The sequence below is a fragment of the Phocoena sinus genome, chromosome 15 (assembly GCF_008692025.1).
Source record: "Phocoena sinus isolate mPhoSin1 chromosome 15, mPhoSin1.pri, whole genome shotgun sequence".
NCBI lineage: Eukaryota > Metazoa > Chordata > Mammalia > Artiodactyla > Phocoenidae > Phocoena > Phocoena sinus.
Genome location: NC_045777.1, coordinates 54,325,581 through 54,347,041, shown reverse-complemented (window position 1 = coordinate 54,347,041; position 21,461 = coordinate 54,325,581). Strand labels below are relative to the sequence as shown.

At 46.4% G+C, this 21,461-nt stretch overlaps 1 protein-coding gene across 1 annotated transcript in view; it reads right to left on the bottom strand.

Annotated features, from left to right (window-relative positions):
- RBFOX1 (RNA binding fox-1 homolog 1) overlaps positions 1 to 21,461 on the bottom strand; it is a 2,234,275-nt gene that overhangs the window by 1,867,267 nt on the left and 345,547 nt on the right. The gene's annotated exons all lie outside the window — the stretch shown is intronic.

The following is a 21,461-nucleotide window of genomic DNA, read 5'->3' as shown; positions in this document are numbered from 1 at the left end:
GGAGAACCTGGGATGCTGTGTGCTTAGTGATCTTCAAGCATTTTCTTCTTTAACCCTCACAAGGATATAAGAAGGAGGTTTTGATCTCAGCCCCATTTTACAGGTGGAGAAACACAGAGAGGCTGAGAACTCATCCAAAGTAACTCAGCAGGGATGCCGCAGAGTCAGGGCTTGAACCAAGGTGTTAATGGTTGGGTGTTAGTTTAATCACTGTGGTCACATTCTCCCCGATGCCTTTATCCACTTCTCCGTGATGCTCACCAAATGGGAGTCTGCCATAGCCAGTCACCATCCAAGTCTGGGGAGCAGGCCCCCCAGAAGATGCCAGCAGTGCCTGAAGCTCCAAATTTTCATTTAAGTCATCGGGGTTTTACCTCAAGTCATGCCTTAAACCTCCTGGGCAGAGAGAGGAGCGTGTGTATCTGTGGGTGTGCGTGTGTCTGTGCACGTGTGTTCAGGCATGAAAGAGATCAAAATATAGACTGAGACACAGAGATCAAAGAGAGACAGAGAGAAGAAACGGACCAGCCACAGTTATTCACACCCACCCACACAGTCTTAAGAGCACCGCTTCTGTAAATAGTTCTGAACTTGCAAGAAGACAGACACTACTTCTCATTTACCTTTTTGCAGTTTTCCCATAGTCAGCGGTCACAGAAAAAGCTGACAATAGAAAATCAAACTTGTGTTTGTGCCTCTCCTCCCTCTACACAGAGATTGGTCCTCATGCCACCCCCCCAGGTTACAAAAATGAATTAATGAATTAAGGAAAGAAGGAAGGGAGGGAGGGATGGACTTAAATCATAGGCCCCCATCCAGCAACTGCCCAAAGCAGCAGCCTGAGCAGGAGACAAGGGGGAGGATGTTGCCAAAGGGGTGATGTTTCTGACAGATACACTGATTCTCCTTTGACAGGTGTCCTTTGGCCTGAGAATGGCTGGTTTTGGTTGCTTCCTTCTTGGCCTCATTTTATAAATGAGCCAACTAAAAGCTTGCTTGAGTGATGAGTTCAGCCCAACGGCAGCTCTCAACCATCAGACGAGATCCAAGTGTAACAGATCCCCTGGGACCCCTGTCTCCTGTGCCATCCCTGCAGCCACAGCTGTGCAAGGTGACCCATCCCTCTGCCCACTTCTCGCTGGTCTAGGGATACACAGCTGCCCAAGCAGCACCAGTCACAGGCTCTTTCTCAGGAACAGGGAACCAAGACAGATGGAAACGGTCGCTGGGCTCCAGGGGTCCAATGCACTTTCATTCAAAGCCAGTGGGTTCATGGCAACCACTAGCTCTGGAAAGATGAACTTGGGGTTAAGCCAAAATTAAGAGGCTCCCAGAGGAAGCTGGCTGTAAGAGAAGGGGAGAGTAACTCCAGGTGAGCTGTTCCTCTCACAGTGGCCAGAATCCTTGGGCCTGGAAAGAGACAACTTACTTATACTCAAGTATGATCAAGTATGATTTAATTAGGAACCTCATCACCCAAGGAACTCCTATCCAGCTGCCCCTGTAGAGCCTCTTCCTTCTCTCTGAACCATCATCGCTTCCCACTCTCTTCCACCAGCCGGGGGCCTACCCTCCCCACATGCCTGAGCCTGGGGTCCCAGAGGCCCGGGCTCTACTCAACTGACGCCCCCTCACTCTGCCCTACTTCCTTCTCAGGTCAATTAGCAGGAGCAGAGGAGTCTTCAACCCAAGGAGATGGAGGTGGTACCAACTCAATCTGCCATCCTCCGAAGACTCTTTCTGCCCTGCCCACCTCTTACAGACCTTCTCACATCTGTAATGGTTCACGCTCCTGCCCACACTGGCAGCCCCCACCCTGCTTAGCACAGTCCCTGCATGATCCTGAGCAAAGCAGCCGGCTGTACACCAAGCCCCCGTGTCCCTGTTTCCCTCCTCACCTTGAAAACAGTGAGAAGCACAGAAATAGGTTCTACGCCAGATTGGAGAGACAGAGACGAGATAAGAGATGTTGTCTCTCAAAGAGAGGGGGAGGCAGCAGCTGTCTGACGCTGTTCTCGTTCCCAGAAAGCCTCGCTCGTCCCTCTCAGTCCTCACTATAAACATCCACAGCTTCTGACTCAAGCCGGTCCATCATGGTGTGATTTTTCAGAAGGAGAGAGAAGATCTGACTGCCTCCCCTTCGTGGGTCACAGACTAGCCCCTAAACTGGTTGTCTCCCTGGGTGTCGCCCCCTTTCTTCCCTTTGCCCCGAGTGCAGCTGCCACCTTCCCTGGGCCTCACCCCCTCCTTGGAAGTCTAGTATTTTCCCCTTGGAATTATTGCCCTTTTGTGACTCGGTTTACAGCTTTCAGAAGCTTGGGTACAAATTACCAGCAGTGGGGATTGAGCCAGTTTAAACAATGACCAAGGCAGAGAGCCTGTGGGACCATGAAGCATCACCCTCTCAGGGATTTGGCATGAATTGGTGTGACTGAACTGCCTGGAGAGCAGTGGTGGGCAGCATTAGAATGTGACATTCCCTGCACAAAAATGAACTTTAAAGGGTTTATCTTTCAGGTTAACAGAAGGCCAAGACCATGACTAGATAAAGCCTCCTGAGTAATGGACAGAAGGTGAGGGGTCGGGGCCACGGTGGGGTCCCAGGGATGGAGCCAGTAAAGACCTGCAGGGATCCCGGCTGTGAAAGACAGGTAGGGTCAGCTCTCCAAATGTCTGCTACCCCATCTCATTACACCCTAAAACATCCTTACCACGACTGCTCCTTGAAAAGTCTGGATGCCGAGAGAAACAGGGTGGGCTGAGGAGCCTGTGAGACCAGATCATGGCCCCTAGGTGATCCCAGACAACACACATTTTCACCACCCCACAAAGACTGCGTTTTCCAAAGCAAAAAAAATCAAGATAACACCTTAATTTGTGGACAAATTAAAGGACATAACGTACTCAATCCAATCACGTAGGTTTTTATCATCTCAGAGTGGTGAACACCTTTCTCATTACAACCCAAAACCCATAAAATTAAACATTTTGAACAAAATAGATTTATGCATGAAAAATAATACCATAAAATGAAAGACAACAAGTGATAATATGAAAAAATTATAACTCAAAGGAAAAAACAAGTAAAGGAGACATACAGCCAATTCACAAAGGATGTGGTGGTACAAAGGTCTGTCAGTGACATTATTATGAGATCCTTGACTTCACACATAATAAACAAAATGCAAATTAGGATGATATATTATTTGCTTTACTGAGATTAGCAAAGATAAAAGTCGGATAAATTATCAAACTCGTAAGAGTGTAGAGCAACAGGTATTCTTATACATAGTGGAATTACACATCGGGCAAAACTTTAAAAGCTGGTAATATTTAAACCAGCAATCCCATGTCTTGGAATCTCTGCTATAGAATGGCTGCACTTGTGGAAAATGCCCAATGCCAAGGATATTCGTTGAAGCAATTTTTTATAATTATAAAATATTGGGAGCAACATAAATTTCCATTATTCAGAGACCAAGTAAATAAGTTATGGTGCATCCAGACACCCCCAGTAAAGATAATGAGGTAGCTCAATACAGAATGATAGGGAAAAAACAGTAAAATGCAGAGAGGTATGTATAGCATGCCACAATCTGTTCCCTGTTTTAAGAATATATGCATATGTATCACATGTATTGAAATCTCCAGACGATAGATAAGAAATCGGCTTTAAAAAAAACAAAACACTGATTGTGGAGAGAGGAACTAGTTGGCTGAGCGGGATGGAATAGGAGAGAAACTAATTTTATTCTTCTGACTCTTGAATTGTGTGCTCTGGCATGTATTATCAATTAGGATGTTTTGGGTTTTTTTACTGTAAAATTTTAATTTTATTTTGAAAAGAAAATAATTTAAGAGAATAGCATGCAGCAATACTATCAGAGCCCTTTGGGTAGGGATTCATTTCTAGACATTTTCTGAAAAGTAATTTAGCTTGCATGATGTGTTGAATGATCTGGGGTCATTTTGGAGGACAACAGCCCTGTCAACGTGGTCTGAAGACAGGAATATTGGCATTGGGGGGGGATATTTTAAAGGTTTTTTTTACCAGGAAATTCAAGTATGTGGCACATAAGCTACACTTCCCCATCCTGTTCCCAGGGCAGGCAGTGCTAATCGAGCGCTGCATTTTCTTGCCAAGCCCAGATGCAGTCTCAGAATCCATCCCAACATACTCAGAAATGCTACCCCATCCATGCACACTGCCACACCAGCTGAAATCAAACTCCATCCCTGGTAGGGCAGCCATAGGGCAAAGCCAGAAACCTGGAAGCAGGGTCTCTGCTCACATGGTTCCTCAGCAACCCCACCGGGGCCTGGGCGCAAGGTTATGTCACCAGCCTCTCAGCGCCCCAGTTCCCCCACAGGTGGGAGCAAGGCAGCCAGCTTCCCAAGGCCCATCTTCTGAAAATGTCATTTGGGCCCCATCTGCCATCCCTGAATCAAACCGCCAGAGCCCTTCTGAGAAAATGCTGGTTAACCTTCAGTAAGGAACTCGGGCTCCCTCATTTCCCCCAACTTAGAAAATTCCGTGTAAATGTCAGATTAAGCCCTTCAGGCCTCTGCTTTTAAAATGAGAGATAAAATTTAGCTCCCTATTCCCAGATGTTAAAATCTCTGCTTCTCCCCAGGGCAAAGAAATCAATGTGAGTAAGCTCCCATATTTTTTTCCCTTGGAACACAACCACTTCCAGCAATTTATTTGACTGACTATGCCTTCTATTACCATGTAAATTGTTTCAGACTGCAGGAAAAAAAAAAAGTATTAATCTCCTCTCAGTAAGTCATAAAATAAAGAAATCAATTTCAAGGTCAATTTAGCCCAAATAACACCTGCTGCCCTTTTTTGTAACCTGCAAACTCCTATGAAATGCTAGGCTGTTGTCCAAGGCATCAATATGCAGCTATGGAAAACTGGGTTTCACATCAGTCAGAGCAGTGCCAGGGGAGACCCTGGCCTCGTGGTCCAATGGTTCTGAGGGTGAATTTGGGAAGGACAGGGTCAACAGGACTCAGATAAACTATCCTCTGCAGGTCAGGGCAGGGGTGTGGAAGGAGGGCTGCAAAGGGGGTCAGGTAAAGTTGGGTTCCAGGAGGGAATCTGGCTGACTTGCTGTGTGACTCTGGGAAAGTCATTTAACCTCTCTGAGCTTCTGAATCTATATCTGTAAAATTACTTTTTAAAAACCTGAAAATAAAATGAGGGCTAGGTCATCTTATTGGACCCATCAACCCAGTCCATTGCAGAGTTTATCAAAGGTTAGATGCCCAGGGTTTTGTAGTTACCCTTCATCAAGAGACACAGTAGCATAGCAATTAAGGAAACAGGCTCTGGAGTGTGACTGCTGGCATCCAAACTGTCCCGAGTTCATTTGTGAGCTCCTTGATTTTGGACAAGATACTTAATTCCTAGGCCCTGAGTTTCTTCATCTGGAAGTTGGGAGTAACAACGTTACCCATTTCTAGAAAGAGAGAACTACCACACTCGTGTCGTGGAGGAGAAAACTGGACTCAGGATGTTGAGACTTGCCCAAGGTCACCCAACGTAGGAGAGCAGCTCAGGTCTGAACCCTGGAACCCCTGCCCCAGGCCATCATGCCTCTTACATCCTGGCCCTGGAACACTGCCTCTCAGTTTACCTGGCCCCATGGTGGATGAGGCACCACATAAACCCCAGAACCTCAGGCAGGTGGTTGGAGCCCCCACAATTCTTCCTCTTGAAAACCCTGCAGGTGAACAAGGCTTCTCCATGGCACATGCCCATTCCCTCCACCACCCTGAAACCACCACTTCACCACTCGTGAAGAGGTCACAGAATGGGGTCAGCAGCTTCCCACGGCTGGTCCAGGACCCAGGAGATGGGTAAGCCCATTGCTGGGACGTGTCCCAACAGGTTTCTTCCTGCCCAGGTCCTGACCTTACCTGACCCACAGTCTCACATGGGATTCAGGTTTTCAGCTACATCTAGGTGCCCCTAGGAGCCAGGAGAGCCAAGAGGCACCAAACCGTCCTCTCTCTGTTTCTGTATAAGCCAGCCCCATATTCCCACCTGCCCATCCAATCAGCTCCCAAGCCGTACCACTGAAATGTTTCCACCTGTGGGAAACCTGTCTCACTATGGCAGCCCTGATGCTCATGCCTGAACTCAGATCACGGTTCACTGCAGTGGCTCCAACTAAGTAGGGCCTCACTGACTCCACTTTCCCCTTCAGTCCATTCTCTACGCCAGAGGGATTGTCTTCAAGTATAAATCGGTTTGTGTCACTCCCACTTAAACACCCTTCCAGTCTCCTCCCCCCACCCCCCGGCCAGGGTCACGGGAACACTGTGCAGTGTTGCTCATCGTTTACATGGGGATGCATCAAGGTCTGCCTCCTTAACAGGTCACTCTGTCATGGAGACACCGAACAGACCACATATGACAATGCTAGCCCTGGTGCAGCTACAGAGGAAGTGCCGGACCTCCTGGGAAGTAAAGCTAAAGAAACAAAACTCAGTTAACTGAGTATTTACCATGTGCTTCAATATATAATGGCACAGCTAGTTACCTGTTAGAAGCTTAAAGGGGACTTGGGCTCTGTACCACAGATCCCAGCCATTTTCTTTAAAAATAGTTTTATTGAGATATAATTCACATAACATACAATTTGCTCGTTTAAAGTGTATGATTCAATGGTTTTTAATATATTCACAGATACGTGCAACTATCATCACAGTCATTTTTAGAACATTTTCATCATCTCAAAAAGGAACCCTGTACCCTTCAGTTATCATCTGCTATCCCTCTATCACCCCCAGCCCTTGGCAACCACTTATCTACTTTCTGTCTCTATGGATTGCCCTAATCTGGACTTTCAAATAATGGAATCATACAATATGTGGCCTTTTGTGACTGGCATTGTGTTGTCAAGGTTGATTCAAGTTGTAGCATATATCAGAACTTTGTTCCTTTTTCGTGGCTGAAAAATATTCCATTGTATGGATAGACCACATTTTGTTTATCTGCTAATCTGCTAATGGACATTTGGGTTGTTTCCACCTTTTGGCTATTATGAGTAATGCTGCTATAAACATTTGTGTGCATGCTTTTATGTGGACATATGTTTCAACTCTCTTGGGTATACACCTAGGAGTACAATTGCTGAGTCATATGGTAACTCATATGGCAAAGCATAATGGTCATATGGTTTAATCATTTGAGGAACATTGTTTTCCAAAGTGGCTGCACCATTTTACAATCTCATCAACAGTGTATGAGGGTTCCAATTTCTCCACATTCTCATCAACACATGTTATTACCTTTGTTTTTGATTATAGCCAACCTAGTGGGTGTGAAGTGGGGTCTCTTTGTGGTTTTGATTTGCATTCGCTTAATGACTGACAATGTTGAACACCTTTTCATATGCTTGTTGGCCATTTGTGTATTTTCCTTGGAGAACTGTCTATTCAGATCCTTTGCCCATTTTTAAATTGGGTTATTGTGTTTATATATTCTAGATACAAGTTCCTTATCAGAGAGGTCATTGGCAAATATTTGGGGCTGTCCAGTCGCTTCTGAAAAATGTCTTATACTAAAGTAGCCAGGGCTTGTCTGTTACAGGTAAGCAACCAACGGGGCAATGTCACAGCACCTCCTCAGAGCTTTCTGTCCTGGCTCCCTCTGAGGGTTAGAACCTGGACATACATTTTGGATGCCACTATCCAACGTTTTCAACAGACAGACTGTCCTGTGCCAGGACTTGATCCCACACAAATCAAGCCAGGCTCTCTGGAGGTGAAGTGGGAGTTTCAGTAATTCTTAAATCTCCCCAGATGATGACGATATGCTGCCAGGCTGTGAACTATGGGTCTAAACCCAGAGTAGAGGATTTGGTGGTTCTGGAGGGGCTGTCCTTTGAGGAGTCAAAGTTACCCCATGGGGTGGCAGGACATGTGCAAGTAGCCATGCCAGATTCCCAGTTGTGAGATTCTGTAGTTCTCATTTACCACAGCAGCTCCTAAACCTCTAACTGCTCTTTCCAGAGAAAAGCAAGTGTGTTGAGACATAGGAGATTCACAAAGAAAAAACCAGCTAAGTGCAGAGCATAGCCACAGACTCCAGAAAATGTCTGCAAAGGTAAAACAAACAAACAAATAGAGCCAAGAGGTGGAAACAACCCAAATGCCCATCAAGGAATGAATGGATAAACAAATGTGGTCCATCCATGCAATGGAATATTATTCAGCCATGAAAAGAAATGAAATTCTGATTCATACTACAATATGGGTGAACCTTGGAAATATTATACTGAGTGAAATAAGCCAGATACAAAGGCCACATATTGTATGAGTCCACTGATATAAAAATATCCAGAATAGGTGAATCTATAGAGACAGAAAGTAGACTAGGGGTTCTGAGGGGCTGGGAGGGGAAGGGGATAGGAAATAACTGCTTCATGGATACAGGGTTTTGTTTTGGGAGATGATTATGTTTTGGAACTAGATAGAGATGACGGTTACACAATATTGTGAATGTACTAAATGCCACTGAGTTGTTCACTTCAAAATGATTAATTTTATGTTATGTAAATTTTACCTCTTTTTATTTCTTAGTAAGAACCAAAAACGTCTCAACAGACCCAGACGTCTCTCTTTTGCTGCCTTGACCATATTTCTTTTCAAATAAAAATAAATATACAAAAGCACACTTCTACATACATCTGTACAATCAAGAGAAGCTTTCTCTTCTATTAATCTCTAAAGCCATTAAAATTAATAGGATCTGTAACAGGAATGTCTAACAGACTTACCGACTCACTGAATCAAGAAACAAGCATGGGCAAGAACAGAACTGTGGTCACCCCAACGCATGGAGAATTTCAGTCTCCTGTGAGCAAGTGAGGTGCGGTTAACTACAGCCCCCTCCTTGCTCATCTGTGGTGCAGGGATGGCCTCTGACCTCCGAGGGTACCTGACACTCAGGAGAGGACAGCCCACCTGCTCATGCTGCCATGTGAGCGGAGACTTTGAAAGTAGAAGCTGGGGTGGAATGATAAAAATTAGTCTGGGAGAGAAGCAATGATTCATCATCATGCCCTTGCGAGGAAACTTAAGGCATGAAAAGTGTCCACTGGCACATGGGCCACAATATCTAATGAGATGAGGGGAGACAGGACATACAGAAGTCCCAGCAAAAATGCTGGGATATGCTGCGTGGAGATAAAGGAGGGCATTAGTGATGCAAGATGAAACCCAGACATATATCTGGCTCGAGATGCTGAACACAGCACTCAAGTTTTCCCAAGGATGAGAGCAGCGGGGGCACTGGTGAAGGAGACGTGGGTTACTACAGGAGCTTTTGCAAAATGAAGTCAGGGAGAATGGCAAAACAAGTGAAGCGTTAAATAAATACTTCCTGAATGGAATCACTAGGGAGAACACTAAAATTAGGATGTCTGACAAGGACTTTTTATCCAATCTGCCCAGGATTTCTTCAGGGTTCCTGAGAGAGACGTTGTCAGTAACCCACATGACATCATGGGCCATTTCTGCAGAAATGGGACATTTGGAGCACGGAGCACTGGGCAGGCTGATTAGAGGGATGTGGACCGGACTCAGGGGAACCAGAGATGCCTGAGGCAGCCTGAGATCTCTGGGCCAAACCTGGAGGCAAGCCCCTGAGAAGGAAGAGGGCACCAGCCAGTGAATCGCTACATTACAGAAGTTAAGAGAGTGTGGGCTCTCATTCAAGCACCCTGCTCTGTCTTTTAGTAGATGCATGACCTTGAACAGCTCTCTCCATTTCCCTAAACCTCGGCTTTCCCATCTGTAGGATGGGATAACAGCTTTCATCACAGGAGACTATTCAATGAGATGATCATAAAAGCCCAAAACAATCTTTTTAAAACACTATAAATCATACTACTTAGGGAATTACCTAATCTTTGTATACAGCTCCGATTAAGAGGGGGAAGTGTACTGTCAATTTATGTTTGTTTATTTTATTAAATTCCCCATTTTTTTCAAAAAAAAAAGCCCAATAAATCATAGCTGTTATCATCCCCATTTCACAGAGAGGAAACTGAGGCCCGGGAGAGCTAAATAACATTCATGGATGTCCCTAACATATGTATTGTCTTTTGCTGTGTGTGTGGCATCCTGCAGCAAGAACTTTGCATAAATCATATCATTTGACCTCTAGAACAACCTATGAGAGCCAAACTGGACCTCTCCTTAGCTGTGTGACCTTGGGCATGTTATAGTACCTCTCTGTGCCTTGGTCGCCTCCTCTGATATAAAGGAGATCATAGTAGCACCTTCCCTAGAGGGCCAATGCAAGGCTAAAGGAGTTACTATGTGTAAAGGTCTGAGAAAAGAGCCTGGCACATGCTCATAAATGTGACTATCAATATTATCACAGATATAAGCTCATCTTACAAACAAGACTCAGAGAGGGTAAGCAAGTTGCCCAAGCGTTTGCTTGGCTACATTTGCACTAAGCTGATAAGGGATAGAGTCTGTCTGACTATATCACTCTTCTTTCCTTTGCATCACTCAGTAGGCACTTGGGGCTTAACTGGCGACTGCCTCTTCTGGGAAGTTCCCAGCCCCTCCTGGGACACTGCACAGCATAGAGGTTAAGACAGTGTGCTTCAGGCCCTGATGAGGCTGGGTTCAAATTCCAGCTCTGCTCTCATTTTGACATGTGACCAGAGAGGGTTGTTTAACCTGTCTGTCTTGGTGTCCTCATTTTTAAGGGGGTGGGGCCCCAATAGCACATTGAAACCTCAATAAGTGGTAACGTCAATGCTTTCTGCTGGCTCCAGTCAATGCTGTGTGGAAGGAGAGACACTGATTTTACTAAGCTGTGTCATTGCCTCCTTTCACTCAGCTGCTCTGAATGCATCCAGAGTCCTTGCTAAGATGGCCCTTCCCCCTCCTCAGCCCATCTCTACCCCGTGGCCTACGTGCATCTCTCTCCGTGGCCAGCCAACAGGAACAACTTCGTGCAAGTGTGGTCTGGTACTCAAGGGGCCACGGGAAAGCCAAATCCCTGAGATTAGGATTCCCTTGGGACTGCCTTCCTGCAGAAGAGGGAACTGTCAGCTCTTTTAACAGTGAAATAATTGCAAGTTTGAATGTGGATTCCACGCCGAACAACTGCAATTAGAAGCCACCTTCTGTTCGCAACAACTGCTGCTTAAATGTAATTGTTGCCTCGTGCACAAACCCCAAATGAGTGTCTCAGTTTTGCTTTCAGCTACACTTTCTTGTCTACATTAGAGCATCGTCACCTCCCTTCCTAAAGCTCACATCGCTCCTACCTCTGCCTGCTTCTCCCTGTTCCTGTGCCAAGTCCACACGCCCTACCTGGGGCAACAAGGCCTTGTGTATGGTCTGCCCCCAGCTCTCTTCTTCACCCTCTTCCTCCACTCTTGACCCTCTCACTCTCTGAGCTCCAGCTACACCTGCTGTCATCCCTGCTTGGAAAGCTAGTTTGGTTCTGCTGTTGAACTCTACATATCCTTTAAGCCACAGTCCAAACATCACCTCCTCCAGGAAGCTTTCTGTGATGTGCCACACCAGGTAAGAAACTCCTGTGACATACCCCTGCAGCATCATGTACATTATGGCACTTCCTAAAGCTTGAGATTACTAATCTGCATCATTTGCATAATTATGTGGATAACTGTCTCCCCCAAGAACTGCACCCCACCTGTGTCCCATGGATGCTGCTTTTTCCACCCCCAGTGAAGTCCCTACTGGCACATAGAAGGTATCACTACATATGTGCTGAGTGTATTTAATCATGTAAATGGTTTATTCTCCCTAATGAGTGCAACCTCCTCAAAGTATGGCCTGGGTCTTAGCCATATTTATGTTCCTTGTGGAACCTAGCATGGTCCCTAGCACATGAAAAGTGCTCAGTCTGAACTGGCAGCATTTTTAAGCAGCCTCATGCTTTCGCTACTATTTTCATTTTTGTCAGAAAAATGCAAACATGAGTCCAGGGCAGCCCTTCCCCGTCCTCCTCTGGATCCAGTCAAGTACAGCCTCTGAGGGCCCTTAGCTTGGGTACTTGCACTCACCCAGGAAGACAGACAACCCTTTCCATCTCATTAAGAACACATCCCAGGCCTGCCCACACCGACATTCCTTGAATTTTCACAGCCTGAAGACTTCCTGCTCAGAGCAGTCAAGATGAAGGAAATGCCCCTTGCTTGGCCTGTCCCAGGAGAGCTCTGGCCTGTTCTCACAACCTCCCCATCCCCACCTGGTAAGACTGGGAAGTGGCAGGGAGGTGCCTGCCTCTGAGTATATGGTTCCAGGCTCGCCTCGCCATTGAAGAATGGGATCATTAAGACGGGTTATGACATAAATGTAAGGTCATCTGCTGAACAGATTCCTGCCCCTGGGTTGCCCTTGGCTGGAATCCCATCAGTTTGCCTTTAATTAAACCTGACTGTAGGAGTCCCCCATCCCCAGGCAGGCAATAGGATCTGGAGGCACTGCCCACGAGCAAAGCCAGGGCAGCACCAGATACCACAAAAGGTAACATTTACATCCACTCCCCAAAGATGGCATGGTGGGGAGCTCAAAGCCCATATAAAGCAGATGTTTGGAGGCTCAGCACCTCCCAGGGAGAATGATGAGTGTTGAAGCAGGACCAGCTGGAGGAGGCAACCCAGCTGAGCAGCCCTGGCCTTGGTCTAATGCCCGCCTTGCTGGCAGCCTGGCATGGGCAGCGTCCAAGTCACCCGGGTGATGAAGTGAAAAGTCTGTACCTCCCCCCGAGGGAGGGTGGGCGGGGAGGGAAGGGAGCCACTTCTCCCAGTCCTTGAGAAGATCCACAAGCTCAGTCGGCACTTATCCCAGGGAAGCGGTGCCAGGCGAAGCTGAGACCCATGCAGCTGGGGATGTTTTCCCACAAGCTCCATTACCAATCAGCCTCCGCAGCTGCTCCCAGATCAGAATGGAATCCAATCAGCCAGTGCTCACGTGCACCCAGAAAAGCAAGACTGCATGAACTGCCCCTCCAGGCACAGCCCTCACCCACCCACCTGTGGCTAGACCTGCACCATCACTGCAGTAGACTTGGGGAGACTGCTGCAGAGGAGACAGGCGGGGTCCCTGCCCTCTCTGGGCTTAGAGTCTGTTGTGGGAGATGTTAAGTGGGGAATTACAGAAGTAATTGGGTAGTGAGAGGTGTGAGAAAAGCCATGAAAGGAAAAGTCCAGGATGCTATGAGATCTCCCCGGTGCATAAAGATCCGAAGAATGACAGGAGTTGGTGGAAGCAATCCTGGCAGAGGGGTCAGCCTCAGCAAAGACCTGAGGCTGGCACTATATAAGCCAAACTAGTATCACTGGAGTGGGCAGGACAGGAAATTTGGGGTCTTAAAGGCCATGCTAAGAACTTCAACCATTCTCAGATAGCAGCAGGTGTTTGGGCAAGGTCAGGTGTGTTTGAAAAGACTGCTCTGGATGTAAGGGGGTGCAGGAATGGACAGGAAGGAAGCAGGAGGAGGCTGCAGGAGGATCCAAGAATCCAAGATGCTGGGAAAGTGGACAGAAGAGGGAGGTGGAGGGGAACGTGTTCGGGGGTGGGCTTCCTAGGACAGGAGAATTTAAGGGGTGTGGGAGTGAGGGAGGAGAGGAAAGGATGATTCCAGGGTTTCTGTATAAGCACCTGGGCAGCCATCTGTGCCGCTCCCTGAGCTGAGAGACCCCCGTGGAAGTGCAAGCTGGGGAGAAGATGCTGGGTTCCATTTTGACCTCCCTGCAGAATTAGGGATGTGCAGCCTCTGTGCACCAGGACCTCTGGGGTTGAGGGGGCGGAAACAACCTGGCCCGGGGGAGCGTTTTAATCTTCATTTAACCTCCGCTTCCTGCTTCCTACATGGTTCATTATTGGTATTTCACAGAGGGGTTCCTGAGGATTCTTTAATATCTGCTGAGAACCTTGAAAGCCTCAGAACTAATAGCTGTCAGAACTAAATTAATAAAACAAGGCAGCTTTTTTTTTTCTTTTTTTTTCATTCCATGAGTCACTGTGCAGGAATGTTTGCAGAAAGCACCTGATCTCCCAATGGCTTTTCATGTTTTGAAATTGACAATTCTTTCATTCCAGTCAATAAACTTCTAAATGTCAGACCATGGATAGGGTTTTCCTGGCAGGGTTTGGGATCCAAGGTCCTTCTTGAGATGCAGGAAGGATGAGGGAAACAGATCTCTCTCTCTCTCTCCCACCCTCCCTCTCTTACACTTACATTTATACTTACACACACACACACACACACACACACACACACACACACACACACACACACACACCCTCCAACAAGTAAAATTTGGTTACCCAGAAGAACAGAGGCCAGTGTTCCTTCTGACAGACGAGGGCAAGTAAGTAAAAACCCAGGTCATTCATCAGAAATTTCCAAAACCCAAAACCTCTTTGCAAACAGAAGCTTTTCTTCTTAAAACTGACTTAGATTCATCTGGTGGGAAATCTCCCCTGACTTAACATGAGACGCTTTATATTAGATTGAACCAAAAGAAATCTCCAATATTCAACTGGACTGTTTATGACCTGAAGAATAGCCATTAATCAGCCTAATGATATTTATTTATCCCTCTTAGTGTGAATATTGGCTTATTTGCAGAAATATTCATGTGTTTGGTTATGAAGTGCTGCCCCAGGCACCATTGGAGGTGTGATGTAATGTGTAGCATAGGCACCTCAGAGCCTTTCTAAAATCTGAAAAACGATGAATTCCAGACCACACCTGGCCCCCACACCTGGCCCCAAACCACACCTGGCCCCATTAGAAGTTTTAATGACTTCTATTACTACAGGTTTGCAAACCTGTAGTAATAGAAGTCATTAAAATTATTTATGGGGAATGTTCTATGTTGCAAGGGACTGGACAGCAGATAATTCACTGGGAATGAGGATGGAAAAAGAGTACATGAATGCTAATTATACAGATAAGGCACCACTGTTCCCACTCAATTTTAGCTGTTGAAGCCCCACACTGTTTTGACCTCACAATGCGGGGTTGAGCCTACCCCCAAGACAGGTCCATGCCTCCCTAACACCCCCAATGTGAAGGAAACCCCTGATTTAGCTGCCAAGAGTGGAAGCTGTTACAGAGCCAATCAGCCTAATAGGATGCTCCTGACATCCCAAGTCTGCCTGTTTTCAGATCCCCATGAAATAATTACACTGCTCTTTCCTCTTGGAAAATGGTTTTCGTTAAGTTGGAGAAATGTGTGATTCAATAAAGACATCCCACATGGGGCTCCTAGGGGTGTTCAATTGAGAGAGATAGACCAACTTGGAAAAGGTCCTGACAGTGTCTTATATCAGACAACCTGGAGGTGAGGGGACGGGGAAAGCGGGGGGTGGGGGGGGAGGAGACACAGGTCAGGAGGGAAGGGGCTTCAGCAGAAGGCTCTGAACTGTAGATATGGTTCCCGATGGATATCCATGGCTTAACTCCTCTTTAATCTTGGCCCAAGCGGTGTAATAAGCCATTCTTAGAACTTAATAACTCCTCGGCATCCAATCAATAATAGCTCTGAAATATCTCTTCCCTGTATTTATTTAGTTCTCCAGCACTCAGACACTGCAGCTCCTTATTCCCCAGGATACCTGCATTTGCACCTCACTTTCTTTATCAACAGGGCAGCTCCTGACATATCAACCCAGAAGGTGTGCCTTTAAGAAATGGGCTTTGATGGAAACTCCCAATAATGGAGAAGCAAAAGGACCAAAGAGACAAATGAGTCAACATGTTTGCAGTATCTCCAAAACCAACCTAAAATTGATGTTGGCCCTTCTCCTAGTTCCTGTTAATGCAAAATGTCATCTGGATCTTTGGGAGAAAGGGGCCAGGATGCACATCTTTCTGGATTCATCTGGAAAATTATCAGTACCCAGTTAACCAACTTGCAGTACTGACAAATGGAAAAAAAATTTTTTAGTTCCTCTCTTGGGTGGGTGGGTGGAGGCTATTTGCTTTGATTTTTTAAACTATTTTCTTGATTGATATGGACTTTGGACTCAACAGAAGGATAAGCAGGGAGGGAACAAAGGAAAAGAGGAAGAAGGAACACAAAGTCCATCTTGACAGGACTCCGTCAAGAGAAGAAATGGCTGCAAAGCTTCCAACCCCAGTAGCCCCAGCCCAGATGAGCAGACGACCTCACTTCAAAGTGCAAACACTGGTGATCCATTTACTACAAACGTCATATAATGCCAGCTTTTGATGCTATTATTAAAAATGAGGGGAAATTGGGTATCTTGGCACCAGATTCTCTGGGTGGTAATTCCAGCTCAAGAAGAGGTTACATCGCATTCCAAGTAGAGACGGAGTTAGCACTTCTTCCTATTTTGACAGAGAGGTGATCAGCCCAATTAGGTCAGTCGAGGTTAGTTGATTATTTACTGGTTAGGTCTATACCAGCGGTCCCCAACCATTTTGGCACCGGGGACCGGTCTCGTGGAAGACAATTTTTCCACGGACCCAGGGTGGGGGGTGGTTTCGGGATGATTCAAGCGCATTGCATTTATCGTGCACTTTATTTCTAATATTATTACATTGTAATATATAACGAAATAATTACACAACTCACCATAATGCTGACAGGAGGCAGAGCTCAGGCAGTAATGCGAGCGATGGGGAGTGGCTGTAAATACAGATGAAGCTTTGCTCGCTTGCCCTCTGCTCACCTCCTGCTGTGTGGCCCGGTCCTAACAGGCCACGAACCGGTACCAGTCTGTGGCCCGGGGGTTGGGGGCCCATGGTCTACACCATGTGGCACTTCTGACTACTCCATGTGCCTCTGGAAGTTTTACCTCTGAGACAGGTGACTCCAACCTTAGTTGGCATGGGACATGTGTTCCATACCCATCAGGTAAGAGTAGGTGCCAGGGAATGTGGTGCCAGAAATTGCCATTTTCCAGAGAGGCTTTGGACAAGGAAGTTGACTCTTCTGAGCTCTAGGTGTATCATCCATAAAATGAGAAAAGTGGTACCTGCCTGATATAGAGCTGTTAGGATGATCATCTGAGCTAGAACACATGAAGGACAAGTTACCAATAAATGGTGGCTGTACTGATAAGGATGATGATGATGAAAATGATGGTAATGATGACAACAGTAATGGAGATGACGATGAAAATGACTATGACAGAGGTGACAATAATGACAACGATGACGAAAGTGATGATATAATGGTGATGATGATGTTGACGGTAATGGTGATGGTGACTTACTTTTCCTTTATTTCACTCATTCCTCAATATCCAACTTCTCAGAATTAAAATTAAGAAACAGCCTATTCAGAGAGAGCAATTTAGGATGTTCTTAGGTAAAGGAAGCTTCATAATTGTGATGAAGTAAGTCCCTTTTATAAAGCAAATACACTTCCATGATAATAAAATAACTCCAATGTGAAATCCCTCAGCAGAGGTGGTTGTACCACAAGGTGAATGACCCTTATTATCACAAAGTTATTAAAGTATCCATTTGTTATCTGGTTAATCAGGAGGATGGGGCCAAAGCCATTTAGCACAGTATTTATCAAGCAGCCCGATTGGAAAAACCAGGCTCTCTGCAGGGCAGTTGGGCTCCCACCGTCTTTACAGCTCAGGTCTGGCTTTGTGAAGCCTCCCCTTCTGGAGACAATACTTTCTTGCAAAATGCAAAACAAGCAAAATCATGAATTTCAAGAATTTACTTACAGCCTCCGATTCTCCTAAAAGTTTCCCCAATTTCCTGATTTTCCAGAGTTCAGAGGGTTCGGAGACTGTAATATGGAGGAATTAGAAAAGTGCTGACACTCCACTCAAAATATGTAATCATTTTCTTAAGTTAAAAACAAAAACAGCAATTGAGACGTGGCAGGACAGGCTTGTGAGGGGATGAAAAACCTTCTCAGGGGCTGCAAAGGGAAAGATTCTGATGCAACACGGTTGAATCTTATGTTTTCCAAGTGAGAGCAGCTAGCAGCATTACTTGTTGGGTCAAACTGCACAAACTTATTTCTCCTTCTGAACCTTAGTTTCCTCACCTGGAAGAAAATGAAACGATTGTGATGCCCTCACATCACAAGGTCCCTTGCAGGTGTGAAATTCTACCGTTCTAAGATTATAAGTCTGTTTGTTGTCAGCCTTCCAACCAAAATAAAATCTGAAAACCTGAAGACCTCATCAGAAAGAACAGCATCAGGTGGGCAAAATGAAGAAGCTGAAAGATAAACAGGATGTGGCACAGGACAGGCCTGTTCCATACAGAGGAGCCTTGGGAGGGGGCAGGGAAGGATAAATACAGGGGCCAAGATTTGGGACCAGGGAGACAGCCAGGCAAAGGAAGGCTCTGCTACAGGAAGCTGCGATCTATTCCTGGTGCATGCCCTGGGGCTGGAGCTCTCAAAACAAGCCATGTCAAAATCATCTGCAGCATATACTGAAATGCAGTTTCCCAGGCTCCACCCCTAGTAATTCTAATCCAGTATATTTGGGTGGGGCTCAGGAATCTGCATATTTAAGAGCACCTAAAAGTGATTATGATGCAGGTAGGGGAGGGGTTGTGGAACAGCTCAGGCCAAAGCAGTGATGAGAAAACTGAAGAGGAACCACTTTTATGGCCTTCACCACCCCACCCGAGGCTGGGGACAAGGACCAGCATTTCCAAGAGCTGCCAGGGGAACTCTGACACGCCTTTCTTCCACTGCTCACTCCAGATGCCTCAGCATCATCCCCGATACTTCTCTTCCCCTCCCACTGTACCTCTGATCCATCAGTAGATCCTCCCAGCCTCACCCTTAGAACACAGCCAACAACCAGAGTCTCACTATCTCCATCTCCACCATCCTGGTCTGGACCACCATCATTACAGCAGCCTCCTCAATATCCTCCCTGTGCCTGCCCTTGCCCTGTACGGCCAGAGCATCCTTCATAGAAACAAGTCAGGTTGACTTCCCTTGTGGTCCAGTGGTTAAGACTCCACGCTTCTGCTGCAGGGGTCACGGGTTCGATCCCTGGTCAGGGAAGTTTGGTGGTGCGGCCAAAGGAAAAAAAAGGACTTCCCTGGTGGCACAGTAGTTAAGAATCCGCCTGCCAATGCAGGGGGCACGGGTTCGATCCCTGGCCCGGGAAGATTCTACATGCTGCAGAGCAACTAAGCCCATGCACCACAACTACTGAGCCTGCGCTCTAGAGTCAGCGAGCCACAACTACTGAGCCCGTGAGCCACAACTACTGAAGCCCACACGCCTAGAGCCCGTGCTCCGCAACAAGAGAAGCCACCGCAATGAGAAGCATGTGCGCCGCAACTAGAGAAAGCCCGTGCACAGCAACAAAGACCCAACGCAGCCAAAAATAAGTAAATTAAAAAAAATAAAAAGCCAGGTCATGCTGCTCTTCTGCTTAGAGCCTTCAGCACCTCCTACCTCCCTCAGAGGAACAGCCTTCAGCGGCCATCTTCGCCTAGCTCCTACCACTGTTACCCGTCTGGCCTCATCCCCCTGGTGCCCTTTCCTGGATGTTCACAGGGCTGGCTCCCTCACCTCTTTACATCTTGGCTCAGATGTCATCTCAGTGGGCTTTGCTTTGTACCTTATGTAGAATAGCCAACCCCTCCCCTGCCCCCCCCGCTCCCTGTTAGTTGTTCTCCATGATGCTGTTTTACAGGTCATCATCTCCTTCCCCATAGAAAAATGACTCCCAGCCATGGGCGGCTGGCCCCCCAGGGGCCACGTGGCATGGCCTGGAGAGATTCTGCTTGTCACAACAGTGGGAGGGGATGCTACTGGCCTCTAGTGGGTAGAGACCAAGAATGCTGCTAAACACCCTTCAAAGCACAGGACCGCCTCCCATAATGAGACATCATCTGGCCCCAAATGTTAGTAGTGCCAAGGTTGAGAAATCCTGCCAAGAATATAAGGTCTATGAGGTCAGAGATTTTTGTCAGTCTCGTCCACTGCTGTGTCCCCACTGCCCAGAAGAGCACTGTGAACATAGTATCCATGCAATAAATTTTCTCAAAAGATGTGAAAGAACAAATAAATGACTGGGGCCTTCCCAGAAGGCCTGGGGAGCTTCTGAGCCACGTTAGAGTCTCCAACCTCTGATACAGGACGGACTTGGTGAAAGATTCCTGGGAGTCCACGGAACCACCTGGATTAAACCCTTCTATTCCCAAGAAACCATTTACTTATTAAGTTCCACAAGGGAAAGGGCACACGTCTGAGATGTGAAGCAAAGGCTTGCTCTGCACCGTGAGAGATGCATACGGTGTGCCTTGTAATATTCCTATTAGAAATAAGAAAGGGTCCACACCTTACTTATGAAAAGTAGAAGATGAGTTGCTTCATCATTGGGCCACAAAGAAGAAAACACCCTTGGCTGATCTCTGACTCTTAGAGTTCTGAACTCACTGTCTTATTTTTTTTTAAGGTCTCCAAGATATTTAATAAGCATAATACAGGTAATGCTTTTGATGTCCAACATTAGTCTGCCCATGGGGGCTAACCTGGCCTGACTGGTGATTAAGCACTCAGAATGGTCAAATGGCTGACATTTATTGAAGACTCACCGGGGACTGGGAACTATTCTAAGGACTTGACGTACTAATTCACATTGAAACCTCACGACAACAGTTTTATCCCCATTTTACAGATGAGGAAATGAAGGTTTGAGCACATGGTGAGGAAGCGATAAAGTCAGAGTTAGAAACCAGACCTTCTGGTTCAAACCAATACTGTATGCTGTATGCAAACCCAGCTGTGTGTGACACTTCAGGTTAGAAGGAAAAAAGAGGGAGCAGATACAGGAGCAGCCATGAGAGGCTCTGAGGCCTGGTCCTGTGTTCGGCGGGTCAGGAGGACACACCCAGGTGCCTCACCATGTGTTGGGTTTCTATGCCCTATAAAATGCTCCTCTGTGAATGTCACCACGTGTTGGTGCTATGAAAAGGCTGATAAAGTTTAAACCCCAGTCCTAATGTGGAAATTCTCCCTTAACTGTAGAGTTGCCATCACTCTGGGTTTTTAATCTTTATGATATCTTCAATATGACTGACATAATGTCCTGTTCTTTTACTAGGATCCTCTTATGTAGGAGACAGAACAGGATGAACCCCAAACAGACAGAACCACATCAAGAAAGAAAGAGGAGAAAAATAATCCTTATTTCTCATCCCCACACAGGATGCCCAAAATAAAGATCATAGCGTCAAGAGGAAGGGAAAAAGGAGAGTCATTGAATACTTGACCCATTCTGTCATGCTGAGAGGTTAAGAGAAATGGCTCTGGAGTCATACAGGTTCCAGGTCCCACCATTTCATTGACTTTGGGCATTTTATTTCATCCCTCTAAGCCTCAGTTTCCTCATCTGTGAAATGGGAATGATAAAGTCCCTGCCTCATGGAGCTGTTTTGAGTATCCAATGAGATGGTAAATTTAAGTTCCTAG